Genomic DNA, 21,262 nt, shown 5'->3' on the forward strand with positions numbered 1-21,262 from the left:
TATAAGCAAAAATTAAAGCAGGAAGCACCAATGACTCGGTCTATAAAAAAAGTGGTCAGCCAAAGCTGGTGCTAAACTACAGGACTGTTTTGCACAGACTGGAATATGTTCTGGGATTCTTCCGGTGGCATTGAGGAGTACACCACATTAGTCACTGGCTTTATCAATAAATGCATCGAGGACATTGTCCCCACAGTGACTGTACGTACATACCCCAACCAGAAGCCATGGATTACAGACAACATTCACACTGAGCTAAAGGGTAGAGCTGCTGCTTTCAAGGAGCGGGACTCTAACCCGGAAGCTTGTAAGAAATCCCGCTATGCCCTCAGACGAACCATCAAACAGGCAAAGCGTCAATACTGGACTAAGATCGTATCGTACTACACCGGCTCTGACGCTCTTTGGATGTGGCTGAGCTTGCAAACCATTACAGACTAAAAAGGGGAAGCACAGCCGAGAGCTGCCGAGTGACACAAGCCTACAAGACAAGCTAAATCACTTCGATGCTCACTTCGAGGCAAGTAACACTGAAACATGCATGAGAGCCTCAGCTGTTCCGGACGACTGTGTGATCAAACTCTCCACAGCCGATGTGAGTACAGATCAACATTCACAAGGCCGCAGAGCCAGATGGAGGATCAGTGTTCTATGAAATCAGAAGGAAAGCGTCACTGAAGCCGTGGCAGCAATAACCACGTGCTTGGAACCTGCAAACTGGAAATGAAATTCTCCTCGACGGCACAAGCAATTAAGTTTCCATTTTCCATATGACAGTGGTCGCTGAAAATTGCATAGAGGGATTTAGACTGTGCTTTACTTCTGAGGCTCTGAGCAGTTGGCAGAATAGAGGAGCGGATGTGGGTAAAGTATGAGAACCGAACACCTTTCAAAGGGTGCCCTATTTCTGATTTAGTGCACTACTTTTCACCTGAGACCATATGGGATAGGGTGCCGTTTGGGATGCAGTTGTTGCTAGCATACAGAGACAGGAGAGACATGTAAATAATGAATCTATAGAGACCCGTTGCTAGCAGATGGAGACGGGAGAGAGAGGTAAATAATGAATCTATAGAGACCTGTTGCTAGCAGACAGAGAGAGAGGTAAATAATGACTCTATAGAGACCTGTTGCTAGCAGACAGAGACAGGAGAGAGAGAGAGGTAAATAATGAATCTATAGAGACCTGTTGCTAACAGACAGAGAGAGAGGTAAATAATGAATCTATAGAGACATGTTGCTAACAGACAGAGAGAGAGGTAAATAATGAATCTATAGAGACCTGTTGCTAGCAGACAGAGACAGAGGTAAATAATGACTCTATAGAGACCTGTTGCTAACAGACAGAGACAGGAGAGAAAGGTAAATAATGACTCTATAGAGACCTGTTGCTAGCAGACAGAGAGAGAGGTAAATAATGAATCTATAGAGACCTGTTGCTAGCAGACAGAGAGAGAGAGGTAAATAATGAATCTATAGAGACCTGTTGCTAGCAGACAGAGAGAAAGGTAAATAATGAATCTATAGAGACCTGTTGCTAGCAGACAGAGAGAGAGGTAAATAATGAATCTATAGAGACCTGTTGCTAGCAGACAGAGAGAGAGGTAAATAATGAATCTATAGAGACCTGTTGCTAGCAGACAGAGAGAGAGAGAGGTAAATAATGAATCTATAGAGACCTGTTGCTAACAGACAGAGAGAGAGGTAAATAATGAATCTATAGAGACCTGTTGCTAACAGACAGAGAGAGAGGTAAATAATGAATCTATAGAGACCTGTTGCTAGCAGACAGAGACAGGATAGAGAGGTAAATATTTAATCTATAGAGACCTGTTGCTAGCAGACAGAGAGAGAGGTAAATAATGAATCTATAGAGACCTGTTGCTAAAAGACAGAGAGAGAGGTAAATAATGAATCTATAGAGACCTGTTGCTAACAGACAGAGAGAGAGGTAAATAATGAATCTATAGAGACCTGTTGCTAGCAGACAGAGAGAGAGGTAAATAATGAATCTATAGAGACCTGTTGCTAACAGACAGAGACAGGAGAGAAAGGTAAATAATGAATCTATAGAGACCTGTTGCTAGCAGACAGAGACAGGATAGAGAGGTAAATAATGAATCTATAGAGACCTGTTGCTAGCAGACAGAGAGAGAGGTAAATAATGAATCTATAGAGACCTGTTGCTAACAGACAGAGAGAGAGGTAAATAATGAATCTATAGAGACCTGTTGCTAGCAGACAGAGAGAGAGGTAAATAATGAATCTATAGAGACCTGTTGCTAGCAGACAGAGACAGAGGTAAATAATGACTCTATAGAGACCTGTTGCTAGCAGACAGAGAGAGGTACATATTTAATCTATAGAGACCTGTTGCTAGCAGACAGAGAGAGAGGTAAATAATTAATCTATAGAGACCTGTTGCTAAAAGACAGAGAGAGAGGTAAATAATGAATCTATAGAGACCTGTTGCTAACAGACAGAGAGAGAGGTAAATAATGAATCTATAGAGACCTGTTGCTAGCAGACAGAGAGAGAGGTAAATAATGAATCTATAGAGACCTGTTGCTAACAGACAGAGACAGGAGAGAAAGGTAAATAATGAATCTATAGAGACCTGTTGCTAGCAGACAGAGACAGGATAGAGAGGTAAATAATGAATCTATAGAGACCTGTTGCTAGCAGACAGAGAGAGAGGTAAATAATGAATCTATAGAGACCTGTTGCTAGCAGACAGAGACAGAGGTAAATAATGACTCTATAGAGACCTGTTGCTAGCAGACAGAGAGAGAGGTACATATTTAATCTATAGAGACCTGTTGCTAGCAGACAGAGAGAGAGGTAAATAATGGATCTATAGAGACCTGTTGCTAAAAGACAGAGAGAGAGGTAAATAATGAATCTATAGAGAGAGAGAGAGGTAAATAATGAATCTATAGAGACCTGTTGCTAACAGACAGAGACAGGAGAGAAAGGTAAATAATGAATCTATAGAGACCTGTTGCTAGCAGACAGAGAGAGAGAAAGGTACATAATGACTCTATAGAGACCTGTTGCTAGCAGACAGAGAGAGAGGTAAATAATGAATCTATAGAGACCTGTTGCTAGCAGACAGAGAGAGAGGTAAATAATGAATCTATAGAGACCTGTTGCTAACAGACAGAGAGAGAGGTAAATAATGAATCTATAGAGACCTGTTGCTAACAGACAGAGAGAGAGGTAAATAATGAATCTATAGAGACCTGTTGCTAGCAGACAGAGACAGAGGTAAATAATGACTCTATAGAGACCTGTTGCTAACAGACAGAGACAGGAGAGAAAGGTAAATAATGACTCTATAGAGACCTGTTGCTAGCAGACAGAGAGAGAGGTAAATAATGAATCTATAGAGACCTGTTGCTAGCAGACAGAGAGAGAGAGGTAAATAATGAATCTATAGAGACCTGTTGCTAGCAGACAGAGAGAAAGGTAAATAATGAATCTATAGAGACCTGTTGCTAGCAGACAGAGAGAGAGGTAAATAATGAATCTATAGAGACCTGTTGCTAGCAGACAGAGAGAGAGGTAAATAATGAATCTATAGAGACCTGTTGCTAGCAGACAGAGAGAGAGAGAGGTAAATAATGAATCTATAGAGACCTGTTGCTAACAGACAGAGAGAGAGGTAAATAATGAATCTATAGAGACCTGTTGCTAACAGACAGAGAGAGAGGTAAATAATGAATCTATAGAGACCTGTTGCTAGCAGACAGAGACAGGATAGAGAGGTAAATATTTAATCTATAGAGACCTGTTGCTAGCAGACAGAGAGAGAGGTAAATAATGAATCTATAGAGACCTGTTGCTAAAAGACAGAGAGAGAGGTAAATAATGAATCTATAGAGACCTGTTGCTAACAGACAGAGAGAGAGGTAAATAATGAATCTATAGAGACCTGTTGCTAGCAGACAGAGAGAGAGGTAAATAATGAATCTATAGAGACCTGTTGCTAACAGACAGAGACAGGAGAGAAAGGTAAATAATGAATCTATAGAGACCTGTTGCTAGCAGACAGAGACAGGATAGAGAGGTAAATAATGAATCTATAGAGACCTGTTGCTAGCAGACAGAGACAGGATAGAGAGGTAAATAATGAATCTATAGAGACCTGTTGCTAGCAGACAGAGAGAGAGGTAAATAATGAATCTATAGAGACCTGTTGCTAACAGACAGAGAGAGAGAGGTAAATAATGAATCTATAGAGACCTGTTGCTAGCAGACAGAGAGAGAGGTAAATAATGAATCTATAGAGACCTGTTGCTAGCAGACAGAGACAGAGGTAAATAATGACTCTATAGAGACCTGTTGCTAGCAGACAGAGAGAGGTACATATTTAATCTATAGAGACCTGTTGCTAGCAGACAGAGAGAGAGGTAAATAATGAATCTATAGAGACCTGTTGCTAAAAGACAGAGAGAGAGGTAAATAATGAATCTATAGAGACCTGTTGCTAACAGACAGAGAGAGAGGTAAATAATGAATCTATAGAGACCTGTTGCTAGCAGACAGAGAGAGAGGTAAATAATGAATCTATAGAGACCTGTTGCTAACAGACAGAGACAGGAGAGAAAGGTAAATAATGAATCTATAGAGACCTGTTGCTAGCAGACAGAGACAGGATAGAGAGGTAAATAATGAATCTATAGAGACCTGTTGCTAGCAGACAGAGAGAGAGGTAAATAATGAATCTATAGAGACCTGTTGCTAACAGACAGAGAGAGAGAGGTAAATAATGAATGTATAGAGACCTGTTGCTAGCAGACAGAGAGAGAGGTAAATAATGAATCTATAGAGACCTGTTGCTAGCAGACAGAGACAGAGGTAAATAATGACTCTATAGAGACCTGTTGCTAGCAGACAGAGAGAGAGGTACATATTTAATCTATAGAGACCTGTTGCTAGCAGACAGAGAGAGAGGTAAATAATGGATCTATAGAGACCTGTTGCTAAAAGACAGAGAGAGAGGTAAATAATGAATCTATAGAGACCTGTTGCTAACAGACAGAGAGAGAGGTAAATAATGAATCTATAGAGACCTGTTGCTAGCAGACAGAGAGAGAGGTAAATAATGAATCTATAGAGACCTGTTGCTAACAGACAGAGACAGGAGAGAAAGGTAAATAATGAATCTATAGAGACCTGTTGCTAGCAGACAGAGAGAGAGGTACATAATGACTCTATAGAGACCTGTTGCTAGCAGACAGAGAGAGAGGTAAATAATGAATCTATAGAGACCTGTTGCTAGCAGACAGAGAGAGAGGTAAATAATGAATCTATAGAGACCTGTTGCTAACAGACAGAGAGAGAGGTAAATAATGAATCTATAGAGACCTGTTGCTAACAGACAGAGAGAGAGGTAAATAATGAATCTATAGAGACCTGTTGCTAGCAGACAGAGACAGAGGTAAATAATGACTCTATAGAGACCTGTTGCTAACAGACAGAGACAGGAGAGAAAGGTAAATAATGACTCTATAGAGACCTGTTGCTAGCAGACAGAGAGAGAGAGAGGTAAATAATGAATCTATAGAGACCTGTTGCTAGCAGACAGAGAGAAAGGTAAATAATGAATCTATAGAGACCTGTTGCTAACAGACAGAGAGAGAGGTAAATAATGAATCTATAGAGACCTGTTGCTAGCAGACAGAGACAGGATAGAGAGGTAAATAATGAATCTATAGAGACCTGTTGCTAGCAGACAGAGAGAGAGGTAAATAATGAATCTATAGAGACCTGTTGCTAACAGACAGAGAGAGAGGTAAATAATGAATCTATAGAGACCTGTTGCTAAAAGACAGAGAGAGAGGTAAATAATGAATCTATAGAGACCTGTTGCTAACAGACAGAGAGAGAGGTAAATAATGAATCTATAGAGACCTGTTGCTAACAGACAGAGAGAGAGGTAAATAATGAATCTATAGAGACCTGTTGCTAGCAGACAGAGAGAGAGGTAAATAATGAATCTATAGAGACCTGTTGCTAACAGACAGAGACAGGAGAGAAAGGTAAATAATGAATCTATAGAGACCTGTTGCTAGCAGACAGAGAGAGAGGTAAATAATGAATCTATAGAGACCTGTTGCTAGCAGACAGAGAGAGAGGTAAATAATGAATCTATAGAGACCTGTTGCTAGCAGACAGAGAGAGAGGTAAATAATGAATCTATAGAGACCTGTTGCTAACAGACAGAGAGAGAGGTAAATAATGAATCTATAGAGACCTGTTGCTAACAGACAGAGAGAGAGGTAAATAATGAATCTATAGAGACCTGTTGCTAAAAGACAGAGAGAGAGGTAAATAATGAATCTATAGAGACCTGTTGCTAACAGACAGAGAGAGAGGTAAATAATGAATCTATAGAGACCTGTTGCTAACAGACAGAGAGAGAGGTAAATAATGAATCTATAGAGACCTGTTGCTAGCAGACAGAGAGAGAGGTAAATAATGAATCTATAGAGACCTGTTGCTAACAGACAGAGACAGGAGAGAAAGGTAAATAATGAATCTATAGAGACCTGTTGCTAGCAGACAGAGAGAGAGGTAAATAATGAATCTATAGAGACCTGTTGCTAGCAGACAGAGAGAGAGGTAAATAATGAATCTATAGAGACCTGTTGCTAGCAGACAGAGAGAGAGGTAAATAATGAATCTATAGAGACCTGTTGCTAACAGACAGAGAGAGAGGTAAATAATGAATCTATAGAGACCTGTTGCTAACAGACAGATAGAGAGGTAAATAATGAATCTATAGAGACCTGTTGCTAGCAGACAGAGACAGAGGTAAATAATGACTCTATAGAGACCTGTTGCTAACAGACAGAGACAGGAGAGAAAGGTAAATAATGACTCTATAGAGACCTGTTGCTAGCAGACAGAGAGAGAGGTAAATAATGAATCTATAGAGACCTGTTGCTAGCAGACAGAGAGAGAGAGAGGTAAATAATGAATCTATAGAGACATGTTGCTAGCAGACAGAGAGAAAGGTAAATAATGAATCTATAGAGACCTGTTGCTAACAGACAGAGAGAGAGGTAAATAATGAATCTATAGAGACCTGTTGCTAGCAGACAGAGACAGGATAGAGAGGTAAATAATGAATCTATAGAGACCTGTTGCTAGCAGACAGAGAGAGAGGTAAATAATGAATCTATAGAGACCTGTTGCTAGCAGACAGAGAGAGAGGTAAATAATGAATCTATAGAGACCTGTTGCTAACAGACAGAGACAGAGGTAAATAATGACTCTATAGAGACCTGTTGCTAGCAGACAGAGAGAGAGGTACATATTTAATCTATAGAGACCTGTTGCTAGCAGACAGAGAGAGAGGTAAATAATGAATCTATAGAGACCTGTTGCTAACAGACAGAGAGAGAGGTAAATAATGAAACTATAGAGACCTGTTGCTAACAGACAGAGACAGGAGAGAAAGGTAAATAATGAATCTATAGAGACCTGTTGCTAGCAGACAGAGAGAGAGGTACATAATGACTCTATAGAGACCTGTTGCTAGCAGACAGAGAGAGAGGTAAATAATGAATATATAGAGACCTGTTGCTAGCAGACAGAGAGAGAGGTAAATAATGAATCTATAGAGACCTGTTGCTAACAGACAGAGAGAGAGGTAAATAATGAATCTATAGAGACCTGTTGCTAACAGACAGAGAGAGAGGTAAATAATGAATCTATAGAGACCTGTTGCTAGCAGACAGAGACAGAGGTAAATAATGACTCTATAGAGACCTGTTGCTAACAGACAGAGACAGGAGAGAATGGTAAATAATGACTCTATAGAGACCTGTTGCTAGCAGACAGAGAGAGAGGTAAATAATGAATCTATAGAGACCTGTTGCTAGCAGACAGAGAGAGAGAGAGGTACATAATGAATCTATAGAGACCCGTTGCTAGCAGACAGAGAGAAAGGTAAATAATGAATCTATAGAGACCTGTTGCTAGCAGACAGAGAGAGAGGTAAATAATGACTCTATAGAGACCTGTTGCTAGCAGACAGAGAGAGAGGTAAATAATGAATCTATAGAGACCTGTTGCTAACAGACAGAGAGAGAGGTAAATAATGAATCTATAGAGACCTGTTGCTAACAGACAGAGAGAGAGGTAAATAATGAATCTATAGAGACCTGTTGCTAAAAGACAGAGAGAGAGGTAAATAATGAATCTATAGAGACCTGTTGCTAACAGACAGAGAGAGAGGTAAATAATGAATCTATAGAGACCTGTTGCTAGCAGACAGAGAGAGAGGTAAATAATGAATCTATAGAGACCTGTTGCTAACAGACAGAGACAGGAGAGAAAGGTAAATAATGAATCTATAGAGACCTGTTGCTAGCAGACAGAGAGAGAGGTACATAATGACTCTATAGAGACCTGTTGCTAGCAGACAGAGAGAGAGGTAAATAATGAATCTATAGAGACCTGTTGCTAGCAGACAGAGAGAGAGGTAAATAATGAATCTATAGAGACCTGTTGCTAGCAGACAGAGAGAGAGGTAAATAATGAATCTATAGAGACCTGTTGCTAACAGACAGAGAGAGAGGTAAATAATGAATCTATAGAGACCTGTTGCTAACAGACAGAGAGAGAGGTAAATAATGAATCTATAGAGACCTGTTGCTAACAGACAGAGAGAGAGGTAAATAATGAATCTATAGAGACCTGTTGCTAGCAGACAGAGACAGAGGTAAATAATGACTCTATAGAGACCTGTTGCTAACAGACAGAGACAGGAGAGAAAGGTAAATAATGACTCTATAGAGACCTGTTGCTAGCAGACAGAGAGAGAGGTAAATAATGAATCTATAGAGACCTGTTGCTAGCAGACAGAGAGAGAGAGAGGTAAATAATGAATCTATAGAGACCTGTTGCTAGCAGACAGAGAGAAAGGTAAATAATGAATCTATAGAGACCTGTTGCTAACAGACAGAGAGAGAGGTAAATAATGAATCTATAGAGACCTGTTGCTAGCAGACAGAGACAGGATAGAGAGGTAAATAATGAATCTATAGAGACCTGTTGCTAGCAGACAGAGAGAGAGGTAAATAATGAATCTATAGAGACCTGTTGCTAACAGACAGAGAGAGAGGTAAATAATGAATCTATAGAGACCTGTTGCTAGCAGACAGAGAGAGAGGTAAATAATGAATCTATAGAGACCTGTTGCTAGCAGACAGAGACAGAGGTAAATAATGACTCTATAGAGACCTGTTGCTAGCAGACAGAGAGAGAGGTACATATTTAATCTATAGAGACCTGTTGCTAGCAGACAGAGAGAGAGGTAAATAATGAATCTATAGAGACCTGTTGCTAACAGACAGAGAGAGAGGTAAATAATGAATCTATAGAGACCTGTTGCTAACAGACAGAGAGAGAGGTAAATAATGAATCTATAGAGACCTGTTGCTAGCAGACAGAGAGAGAGGTAAATAATGAATCTATAGAGACCTGTTGCTAACAGACAGAGACAGGAGAGAAAGGTAAATAATGAATCTATAGAGACCTGTTGCTAGCAGACAGAGAGAGAGGTACATAATGACTCTATAGAGACCTGTTGCTAGCAGACAGAGACAGAGGTAAATAATGAATCTATAGAGACCTGTTGCTAGCAGACAGAGAGAGAGGTAAATAATGAATCTATAGAGACCTGTTGCTAACAGACAGAGAGAGAGGTAAATAATGAATCTATAGAGACCTGTTGCTAACAGACAGAGAGAGAGGTAAATAATGAATCTATAGAGACCTGTTGCTAGCAGACAGAGACAGAGGTAAATAATGACTCTATAGAGACCTGTTGCTAACAGACAGAGACAGGAGAGAATGGTAAATAATGACTCTATAGAGACCTGTTGCTAGCAGACAGAGAGAGAGGTAAATAATGAATCTATAGAGACCTGTTGCTAGCAGACAGAGAGAGAGAGAGAGGTACATAATGAATCTATAGAGACCCGTTGCTAGCAGACAGAGAGAAAGGTAAATAATGAATCTATAGAGACCTGTTGCTAGCAGACAGAGAGAGAGGTAAATAATGAATCTATAGAGACCTGTTGCTAGCAGACAGAGAGATAGGTAAATAATGAATCTATAGAGACCTGTTGCTAGCAGACAGAGAGAGAGAAAGAGGTAAATAATGAATCTATAGAGACCTGTTGCTAACAGACAGAGAGAGAGGTAAATAATGAATCTATAGAGACCTGTTGCTAGCACACAGAGAGAGAGGTAAATAATGACTCTATAGAGACCTGTTGCTAGCAGACAGAGACAGGAGAGAGAGAGGTAAATAATGAATCTATAGAGACCTGTTGCTAACAGACAGAGAGAGAGGTAAATAATGAATCTATAGAGACCTGTTGCTAGCAGACAGAGAGAGAGGTAAATAATGACTCTATAGAGACCTGTTGCTAGCAGACAGAGAGAGAGGTAAATAATGAATCTATAGAGACCTGTTGCTAAAAGACAGAGAGAGAGGTAAATAATGAATCTATAGAGACCTGTTGTTAGCAGACAGAGACAGGAGAGAAAGGTAAATAATGAATCTATAGAGACCTGTTGCTAGCAGACAGAGACAGGAGAGAAAGGTAAATAATGAATCTATAGAGACCTGTTGCTAGCAGACAGAGAGAGAGGTAAATAATGACTCTATAGAGACCTGTTGCTAGCAGACAGAGAGAGAGGTAAATAATGAATCTATAGAGACCTGTTGCTAAAAGACAGAGAGAGAGGTAAATAATGAATCTATAGAGACCTGTTGCTAACAGACAGAGAGAGAGGTAAATAATGAATCTATAGAGACCTGTTGCTAGCAGACAGAGAGAGAGGTAAATAATGAATCTATAGAGACCTGTTGCTAGCAGACAGAGAGAGAGGTAAATAATGAATCTATAGAGACCTGTTGCTAACAGACAGAAAGAGAGGTAAATAATGACTCTATAGAGACCTGTTGCTAACAGACAGAGAGAGAGGTAAATAATTAATCTATAGAGACCTGTTGCTAGCACACAGAGAGAGAGGTAAATAATGAATCTATAGAGACCTGTTGCTAGCAGACAGAGAGAGAGAGAGGTAAATAATGAATCTATAGAGACCTGTTGCTAGCACACAGAGAGAGAGGTAAATAATGAATCTATAGAGACCTGTTGTTAGCAGACAGAGACAGGAGAGAAAGGTAAATAATGAATCTATAGAGACCTGTTGCTAGCAGACAGAGACAGGAGAGAAAGGTAAATAATGAATCTATAGAGACCTGTTGCTAGCAGACAGAGAGAGAGGTAAATAATGACTCTATAGAGACCTGTTGCTAGCAGACAGAGAGAGAGGTAAATAATGACTCTATAGAGACCTGTTGCTAACAGACAGAGAGAAAGGTAAATACTGAATCTATAGAGACCTGTTGCTAGCAGACAGAGACAGGAGAAAGAGATAAATAATGAATCTCCAGTATAGAGAGCTGTTGCTAGCAGTGGTATAAAGTTGTTAGGTACAAATACTTATAAAGACCTACTTAAGTTGTTTTTGGGGTGGTATCTGTACATTACAATTTATATTTTTGACTACTTTTACTTTTACTACACCACTACACAGACTAAAGAAAATAAATGTTAATTTTACTAGAGACATTTTCCCTGACACCCGAGGTAAAAAGTACTATAGAGACCATTTCACACTTATCAAGAGAACGTCCCTGCTCATCCCTACTGCCTCTGATCTGACAGATTCACTAAACACAAATGCTTCATTTGTAAATTATGTCTGAGTGTTGGAGTGTTCCCCTAGAGCTATACAGACACATTAAAATACCAAGAGAATTGTGCTGTCTGGTTTATAAGGAATGTGAAAGTGTAACGATGTGCGCTGAGTGTCGGGAAACAAGTTCAGGGAGTGAGTGCTTAACTAAAAATAAATACAACATAATACAAAACAGGAAACACTAACAGACCTGTTGCACAGACAGGAAACAGAAACAATGACACCTCAGGAAGGAACCAAAGGGAGTAAATAATATATAGGGAAGGTAATCAAGGAGATGATGGAGTTCAGGTGAGTCTGAGGATGCTATAGAGACCTGTTGCTAACAGATGGTGACAGGTGTAAATCATAAAGAGCAGCCTGGTGACCTAGAGTATATTAAGTATACTTAAAACCAAATACGTATAGACTTTTACTCAAGTAGTATTTTACTGGGTGAATTTACATTTACTTGAGTCATTTTCTATTCATGTATCTTTAGCGTTACTCAATTTTTCCATTTGGATACTTTAGAGACAGGTTGCTAACAGAGAGAGAGGTAAATAATGAATCTATAGAGACCTGTTGCTTGCAGATGGAGATGAGAAAGAGAGGTAAATAATGAATCTATAGAGACCTGTTGCTAGCAGACAGAGAGAGAGGTAAATAATGAATCTATAGAGACCTGTTGCTAACAGACAGAGAGAGGAGAGAGAGGTAAATAATGAATCTATAGAGACCTGTTGCTAAAAGACAGAGAGAGAGGTAAATAATGAATCTATAGAGACCTGTTGCTAACAGACAGAGAGAGAGGTAAATAATGACTCTATAGAGACCTGTTGCTAACAGACAGAGAGAGAGGTAAATAATGACTCTATAGAGACCCGTTGCTAACAGACAGAGAGAGAGGTAAATAATTAATCTATAGAGACCTGTTGCTAGCAGACAGAGAGAGAGGTACATATTTAATCTATAGAGACCTGTTGCTAACAGACAGAGAGAAAGGTAAATAATGAATCTATAGAGACCTGTTGCTAACAGACAGAGAGAAAGGTAAATACTGAATCTATAGAGACCTGTTGCTAGCAGACAGAGACAGGAGAAAGAGATAAATAATGAATCTCCAGTATAGAGAGCTGTTGCTAGCAGTGGTATAAAGTTGTTAGGTACAAATACTTATAAAGTACTACTTAAGTTGTTTTTTGGGGTGGTATCTGTACATTACAATTTATATTTTTGACTACTTTTACTTTTACTACACCACTACATTCCTAAAGAAAATAAATGTCCTTTTTACTCCGTACATTTTCCCTGACACCCGAAAGTACTCGTTACACCATTTCACACTTATCAAGAGAACGTCCCTGCTCATCCCTACTGCCTCTGATCTGACAGATTCACTAAACACAAATGCTTCATTTGTAAATTATGTCTGAGTGTTGGAGTGTTCCCCTGGCTATACACACATTAAAATACCAAGAGAATTGTGCTGTCTGGTTTATAAGGAATGTGAAAGTGTAACGATGTGCGCTGAGTGTCGGGAAACAAGTTCAGGGAGTGAGTGCTTAACTAAAAATAAATACAACATAATACAAAACAGGAAACACTAACAGCACACAGACAGGAAACAGAAACAATGACACCTCAGGAAGGAACCAAAGGGAGTGATATATATAGGGAAGGTAATCAAGGAGATGATGGAGTTCAGGTGAGTCTGAGGATGCGCAGGTGCGTGTAACGATGGTGACAGGTGTGCGCCATAAAGAGCAGCCTGGTGACCTAGAGTATATTAAGTATACTTAAAACCAAATACGTATAGACTTTTACTCAAGTAGTATTTTACTGGGTGAATTTCACATTTACTTGAGTCATTTTCTATTCATGTATCTTTAGCGTTACTCAATTTTTCCATTTGGATACTTTTTCCACCACAGGTTGCTAACAGAGAGAGAGGTAAATAATGAATCTATAGAGACCTGTTGCTTGCAGATGGAGATGAGAAAGAGAGGTAAATAATGAATCTATAGAGACCTGTTGCTAGCAGACAGAGAGAGAGGTAAATAATGAATCTATAGAGACCTGTTGCTAACAGACAGAGAGAGAGGTAAATAATGAATCTATAGAGACCTGTTGCTAACAGACAGAGAGAGAGGTAAATAATGAATCTATAGAGACCTGTTGCTAACAGACAGAGAGAGAGGTAAATAATGAATCTATAGAGACCTGTTGCTTGCAGATGGAGATGAGAAAGAGAGGTAAATAATGAATCTATAGAGACCTGTTGCTAGCAGACAGAGAGAGGTAAATAATGAATCTATAGAGACCTGTTGCTAACAGACAGAGAGAGAGGTAAATAATGAATCTATAGAGACCTGTTGCTAACAGACAGAGAGAGAGGTAAATAATGAATCTATAGAGACCTGTTGCTAGCAGACAGAGACAGGAGAGAGAGGTAAATAATGAATCTATAGAGACCTGTTGCTAGCAGACAGAGAGAGAGGTAAATAATGAATCTATAAAGGCGGTGGCCCGTTCCTGTAGGTTCATGCTCTACAACATCCGCAGAGTACGACCCTGCCTCACACAGGAAGCGGCGCAGGTCCTAATCCAGGCACTTGTCATCTCCCGTCTGGATTACTGCAACTCGCTGTTGGCTGGGCTCCCTGCCTGTGCCATTAAACCCCTACAACTCATCCAGAACGCCGCAGCCCGTCTGGTGTTCAACCTTCCCAAGTTCTCTCACGTCACCCCGCTCCTCCGCTCCCTCCACTGGCTTCCAGTTGAAGCTCGCATCCGCTACAAGACCATGGTGCTTGCCTACGGAGCTGTGAGGGGAACGGCACCTCAGTACCTCCAGGCTCTGATCAGGCCCTACACCCAAACAAGGGCACTGCGTTCATCCACCTCTGGCCTGCTCGCCTCCCTACCACTGAGGAAGTACAGTTCCCGCTCAGCCCAGTCAAAACTGTTCGCTGCTCTGGCCCCCCAATGGTGGAACAAACTCCCTCACGACGCCAGGACAGCGGAGTCAATCACCACCTTCCGGAGACACCTGAAACCCCACCTCTTTAAGGAATACCTAGGATAGGATAAAGTAATCCCTCTCACCCCCCCTCCCCCTGAAAAGATTTAGATGCACTACTGTTCCACTGGAGGTCATAAGGTGAATGCACCAATTTGTAAGTCGCTCTGGATAAGAGCGTCTGCTAAATGACTTAAATGTAAATGTAAATGTAGAGACCTGTTGCTAGCAGACAGAGAGAGAGGTAAATAATGAATCTATAGAGACCTGTTGCTAGCAGACAGAGAGAGAGGTAAATAATGACTCTATAGAGACTTGTTGCTAACAGACAGAGAGAGAGGTAAATAATGAATCTATAGAGACCTGTTGCTAGCAGACAGAGACAGGAGAGAGAGGTAAATAATTAATCTATAGAGACCTGTTGCTAGCAGACAGAGAGAGAGGTAAATAATGAATCTATAGAGACCTGTTGCTAGCAGACAGAGAGAGAGGTAAATAATGAATCTATAGAGACCTGTTGCTAGCAGACAGAGAGAGAGGTAAATAATGAATCTATAGAGACCTGTTGCTAGCAGACAGAGAGAGAGGTAAATAATGAATCTATAGAGACCTGTTGTTAGCAGACAGAGACAGGAGAGAGAGGTAAATAATGAATCTATAGAGACCTGTTGTTAGCAGACAGAGACGGGATAGAGATAAATAATTAATCTATAGAGACCTGTTGCTAACAGACAGACAGAGAGGTAAATAATGACTCTATAGAGACCTGTTGCTAGCAGACAGAGAGAGAGGTAAATAATGACTCTATAGAGACCTGTTGCTAGCTGACAGAGACAGGAGAGAGAGGTAAATAATGAATCTATAGAGACCTGTTGCTAACAGACAGAGAGAGAGGTAAATAATTACTCTATAGAGACCTGTTGCTAACAGACAGAGACAGAGGTAAATAATGACTCTATAGAGACCTGTTGCTAGCAGACAGAGACAGAGGTAAATAATGAATCTATAGAGACCTGTTGTTAGCAGACAGAGAGAGAGGTAAATAATGAATCTATAGCGACCTGTTGTTAGCAGTCAGAGACAGGAGAGAGAGGTAAATAATGAATCTATAGAGACCTGTTGCTAGCAGACAGAGACAGGAGAGAGGTAAATAATTAATCTATAGCGACCTGTTGTTAGCAGTCAGAGACAGGAGAGAGAGGTAAATAATTAATCTATAGAGACCTGTTGCTAGCAGACAGAGAGAGAGGTAAATAATGAATCTATAGAGACCTGTTGCTAGCACACAGAGACAGGAGAGAGAGGTAAATAATTAATCTATAGAGACCTGTTGCTAGCACACAGAGACAGGAGAGAGAGGTAAATAATTAATCTATAGAGACCTGTTGCTAGCAGACAGAGAGAGAGGTAAATAATGAATCTATAGAGACCTGTTGCTAGCAGACAGAGACAGGAGAGAAAGGTAAATAATGAATCTATAGAGACCTGTTGCTAGCAGACAGAGACAGGAGAGAGAGGTAAATAATGAATCTATAGAGACCTGTTGCTAGCACACAGAGACAGGAGAGAGAGGTAAATAATGAATCTATAGAGACCTGTTGCTAGCACACAGAGACAGGAGAGAGAGGTAAATAATTAATCTATAGAGACCTGTTGCTAGCAGACAGAGACAGGAGAGAAAGGTAAATAATGAATCTATAGAGACCTGTTGTTAGCAGTCAGAGACAGGAGAGAAAGGTAAATAATTAATCTATAGAGACCTGTTGTTAGCTACTACCCAGTAATAATGAATACATCTTTATATGCCTTTCTTACAGCATTGTGGAGTAGTAAACTACGCATAGTTCAACTAGTAATTTAACTACATTTAGCAGTACATTGGTTGATTGATATGCCTTGTATTGGTTCAGGAACTACACAGTACTTTTTTTGCAATCATATCCTTTGTTTTTCAGCATCAAATAAAATTGTATTTGAAAACAACAAGTGTAGACCTTACCGTGAAATGCTTACTTACAAGCCCTTGAACAACAATACAGTTCAAGAAAGAGTTAATGAAATATTTACTAATTAAATTAAAGTAAAAAACATCTAATCAATCACAAAGTAACACAATAAATGTAAATTGCCCAAGTGACCATTTGATTGTTCAGGAGTCTTATGGCTTGGGGGATGAAGCCTTCAGGACAAAGACTAAGCTCAGTGGTACAGCCTCCTGCTCCAGTCTATTACTGCTGGAGTCTTTGGCCATTTTTTGGGCCTTCCTCTGACACCTCCTAGTATATACAGTTGTCGGAAGTTTACATACATTTAGGTTGGAGTCATTAAAACTTGTTTTTCAACCACTCCACAAATTTCTCGTTAACAAGCTACAGTTCTGGCAAGTCGGTTAGGACATCTACTTTATGCATGACACAAGTCATTTTTCCAACAATTGTTTACAGACATATTATTTCACTTATACTATCACAATTCCAGTGGGTCAGAAGTTTACATACACTATGTTGACTGTGCCTTTAAACAGCTTGGAAAATTCCAGAAAATGATGTCATGGCTTTAGAAGCTTCTGATAGGCTAATTGACATCATTTGAGCCAATTGGAGGTGTAACTGTGGATTTCAAGGCCTACCTTCAAACTCAGTGCCTCTGCTTGACATCATGGGAAACTCAAAAGAAATCAGCCAAGACCTCAGAAAAAAATGGTATACCTCCACAAGTCTGGTTCATCCTTGGGAGCAATTTCCAAACACCTGAAGGTACCACGTTCATCTGTACAAACAATAGTAAGCAAACACCATGGGACCACGCAGCCATCATCCTGCTCAGGAAGAAGATGCGTTCTGTCACCTAGAGATGAACGTACTTTGGTGCGAAAAGTGCAAATCAATCCCAGAACAACAGCAAAGGACCTTGTGAAGATGCTGTAGGAAACAGGTACAAAGTATCTCTATCCACAGTAAAACGAGTCCTATATCGTCATAACCTGAAAGGCCACTCAGCAATGAAGATGCCACTGCTCCAAAACCGCCAGATTACGGTTTGCAACTGCACATGGGGACAAAGTTCATACTTTTTGGATAAATTTGAATGAGAAATGTCCTCTGGTCTGATGACACAAAAATAGAACTGCTTGGCCATAATGACCATCGTTATGTTTGGAGGAAGAAGGGGGATGCTTGCAAGCCGAAGAACACCATCCAAACCATGAAGCATGAGGGTGACAGTATCATGTTGTGGGAATTAATTAAAGCTCATATGGAGTCCAAAGAAGGGCCATGTATACAGAATTGTGTCGTCTGCGTAAAGGTGGATCACAGAATCACCAGCAGGTGGAACAAATGGGCTAGCTAATGCATATTGAGCAGGGCTGGAGGCTCTACAATGAAATAAGACAGTAATCACTAACCAAAACATGGTTAGTGACAAGGCATATTGACATTAGGGAGAGGCGTAGTCGAGTGATCATAGGGATTAATGAGTAGCTAGTAGCGAGCTGGAGACAGCTAGGGGGACGTTGCAACGGAAGAGTCGGACGGTTACATCGTCAGAACTTGATGGATCAGCAGGGCTCCATGTAGGCAGTAAAAGGGTCCAGGCCAATTGGAAAATAGGTATTGTGGCCCAAGAAATTGGCTGATGGACCTCTTCAGCTAGCCGGGAGATGGGCCTAGCATGAGGCTGGTTCCCGGCTAACTAGTGCTTGCTTCAGGACAGACACGTTAGGCATGAGTAGCCACTTGGATAGCAGCTAGCTAGCTGCACTGATCCAGGTGAAAAGGTTCAGAGTTTACGGTAGGTTGGGTTGATTCGCGCTGTGTAGAGTGGCAGGAGTTTACCGGGCTAAGGTTAGCTGATGACCACTAGCAGTGGCTAACTGACTACTAGCTAGGAGCTAGTTAGCTGGCTAGCTCTTGTTTGGGGTTCCGGTTCGTGTTAATGGACAGTCCAGCAGGTATCAGCTCTGTAGTGATCATAGTGTCCAATGAGCAGCACTAGATGGAACAGTAAGGTAGTCAATTACTACGTTGAGCGAGCGGGAGACATGGCGTTCAAGGAGCTAGCAGGCTGTGGCTAGCAGATAGATCATCACCAAACACCCACGACGCAGAGGCCGGTTGAGAGCACATCGGCCGAGTTACGTCAGCAGACCAGTCGTGATGGATCGGCGGGGCTCCGTGTCGACAAAGGGTCCAGGCCAATTGTCAAGAGAAGTGTTGTAGTTGGTGTACTTCGTTTGCTACCTGGGATATGGGCCTAGCTCAGGGCTAACTGGTGCATGCTTCTGGACATTAGCCACATTAACTCCTCGGTAGCAACTAGCTAGCTGCAAAGATCCGGTGTAATGGCCAAGTGGAAAAAAAGCAGTCCGATATGCCCAGGGCTGGTATCGCGCTGTGCCAACTGGCAGGTGTTACCCGGGCTATCCAGGCTAAAGCGGCAGGAGTCCGAGCTAAAGGTAAAGACCCCTAGCGCTGGCTAACAATGACTAAATAGCTCATAGCTAATTAGCTAATTAGCTGGCTAGCTACCGATGGCTAGCAGCTGATGGAGGTTCCAGTTATAAGGTCTAAAAAATGACCAGTTAAAAGGCTCTCTAAGGTAAGGCTGTGACAGGTTACCTTTGTTTCCCTGTTTACAGGGACTATGGTGGTCTAGTTGTACCATGTAGGAATTACATACTTGTTCAGGGAGAGGTTGAAAATGCCAGTGAAGACACCAGTTGGTCTGCACGTGCTCTGAGTACATGTCCTTGTATACCGTCTGGCCCCGTGGCCTTGTGAATGTTGACCTGTTTAACTTGAGTGTAGGGGGCAGTATTTTGATGTTTGGATGAAAAACTAGAATATGCATATAATTGTCAGATTAGGATAGAAAACACTCTAGTTTCCAAAACTGTCAAAATATTGTCTGTGAGTATAACATAACTGATATTGCAGGCAAAAAACCTGAGGAAAATCCAACCCGGAAGTGCTGTTTTTCCTGAAAGCTCTCTGTTCCTTTGCCTGCCTTCGCTCCATTTAAAGGGATATCAACCAGATTCCATTCCCTATGGCTTCCACATGTTGTGAACAGTCTTTAGACATAGTTTCCGGCTTTTATTTGGAAAAATTAGCGAGAAGGATCACATCGCGTCATTGTATGGCTGGGTGTCAGCAGCGTTTTGCATGTGCAACAGTTAGGATCAGACATTTTCTCTCTCTCTCCTATTGAAGAAGGTACAATCCGGTTGAAATATTATTGATTATATTTTGTAAAAACAACCTGAGGAATGACTATAAAAAACGTTTGACATGTTTCTACGAATTTTACGGATACTATTTAGAATTTTTGTCTGCCCGGTCGTAACCGCTCGAACCTGTGGATTTCTGAACATAACGCGCCAACCAGGAAAATGTATTGTGTAACTGGGAGTCTCGTGAGTGCAAACATCCGAATATCATCAAAGGTAAGCGATTCATTTGATTGCTTTTCTGACTTTCGTGACCAATCTACTTGGCTGCTAGCTGTTTGTAATGTTTTGTCTGCAGAGAGAGATGTCTTTACATAAACGCTTGGTATGCTTTCACCGAAAAGCTTTTTTGAAATATGACACACCAGGTGGATTAAGAACAAGCTGAACTGTGTTTTGCTATATTGCACATGTGATTTCATGAAAATTAAATATTTTTAGTAATTTCATTTGAATTTGGCGCTCTGCAATTCAGCGGATGTTGCCGAAAATGATCCTGCTAACGGGATGGGTGCATCAAGAAGTTAATGGTCTCGCTTACATTGGTTACGGTGAATGTCATCCGGAACAACTGGTGCTCTAATGCATGCTTAAGAGTTGCTTGCCTCGAAGCGAGCATAAAAATAATTTAGCCCATCTGGTAGGCTCATGTTACTGGGCAACTCGCAGCTGGGTTTCCCTTTGTAGTCCGTAATAGTTTGCAAGCCCTGCCACATCCAACGAGCGTCAGAGCAGATGTATAGTGGTTCTTCCTAGAAAAAGTTGAGGCGTACCGCAACACAGCTTGCAGGGTGCCGCAGAATTCTATGGCACGTTACTTAAGTGTCAGCCATTGTTGCCAGAATGACACAATTTACCACAATCTGCCACCATCTACCACAAATGGTTGAGGCATAAGCTCAAAACTTTTAAAGGAAGAACCACTGTGGTAGGATTCAATCTTAGTCATGTACCGATGCTTTGCCTGTTTGATGGTTCAACTGAGCATAGCATAGCAGGATTTCTTATAAGCTTCCAGATTAGTGTCCCACTCCTTGAAAACTGCAGCTCTAGCCTTTAGCTCGGTGCTGATGTTGCCTGTAATCCATGGCTTCTGGTTGGGATATGTACGCATGGTTCCCAATCAGAGACAACGATAGAGAGCTGTCCCTGATTGAGAACCATACCCGGGCCAAAACATAGAAATACAAAATCATAGATAACTAAACATAGAATGCCCACCCCAAATCACACCCTGA

This window comes from Oncorhynchus nerka, linkage group LG5 (genome assembly GCF_034236695.1).
Source record: "Oncorhynchus nerka isolate Pitt River linkage group LG5, Oner_Uvic_2.0, whole genome shotgun sequence".
NCBI lineage: Eukaryota > Metazoa > Chordata > Actinopteri > Salmoniformes > Salmonidae > Oncorhynchus > Oncorhynchus nerka.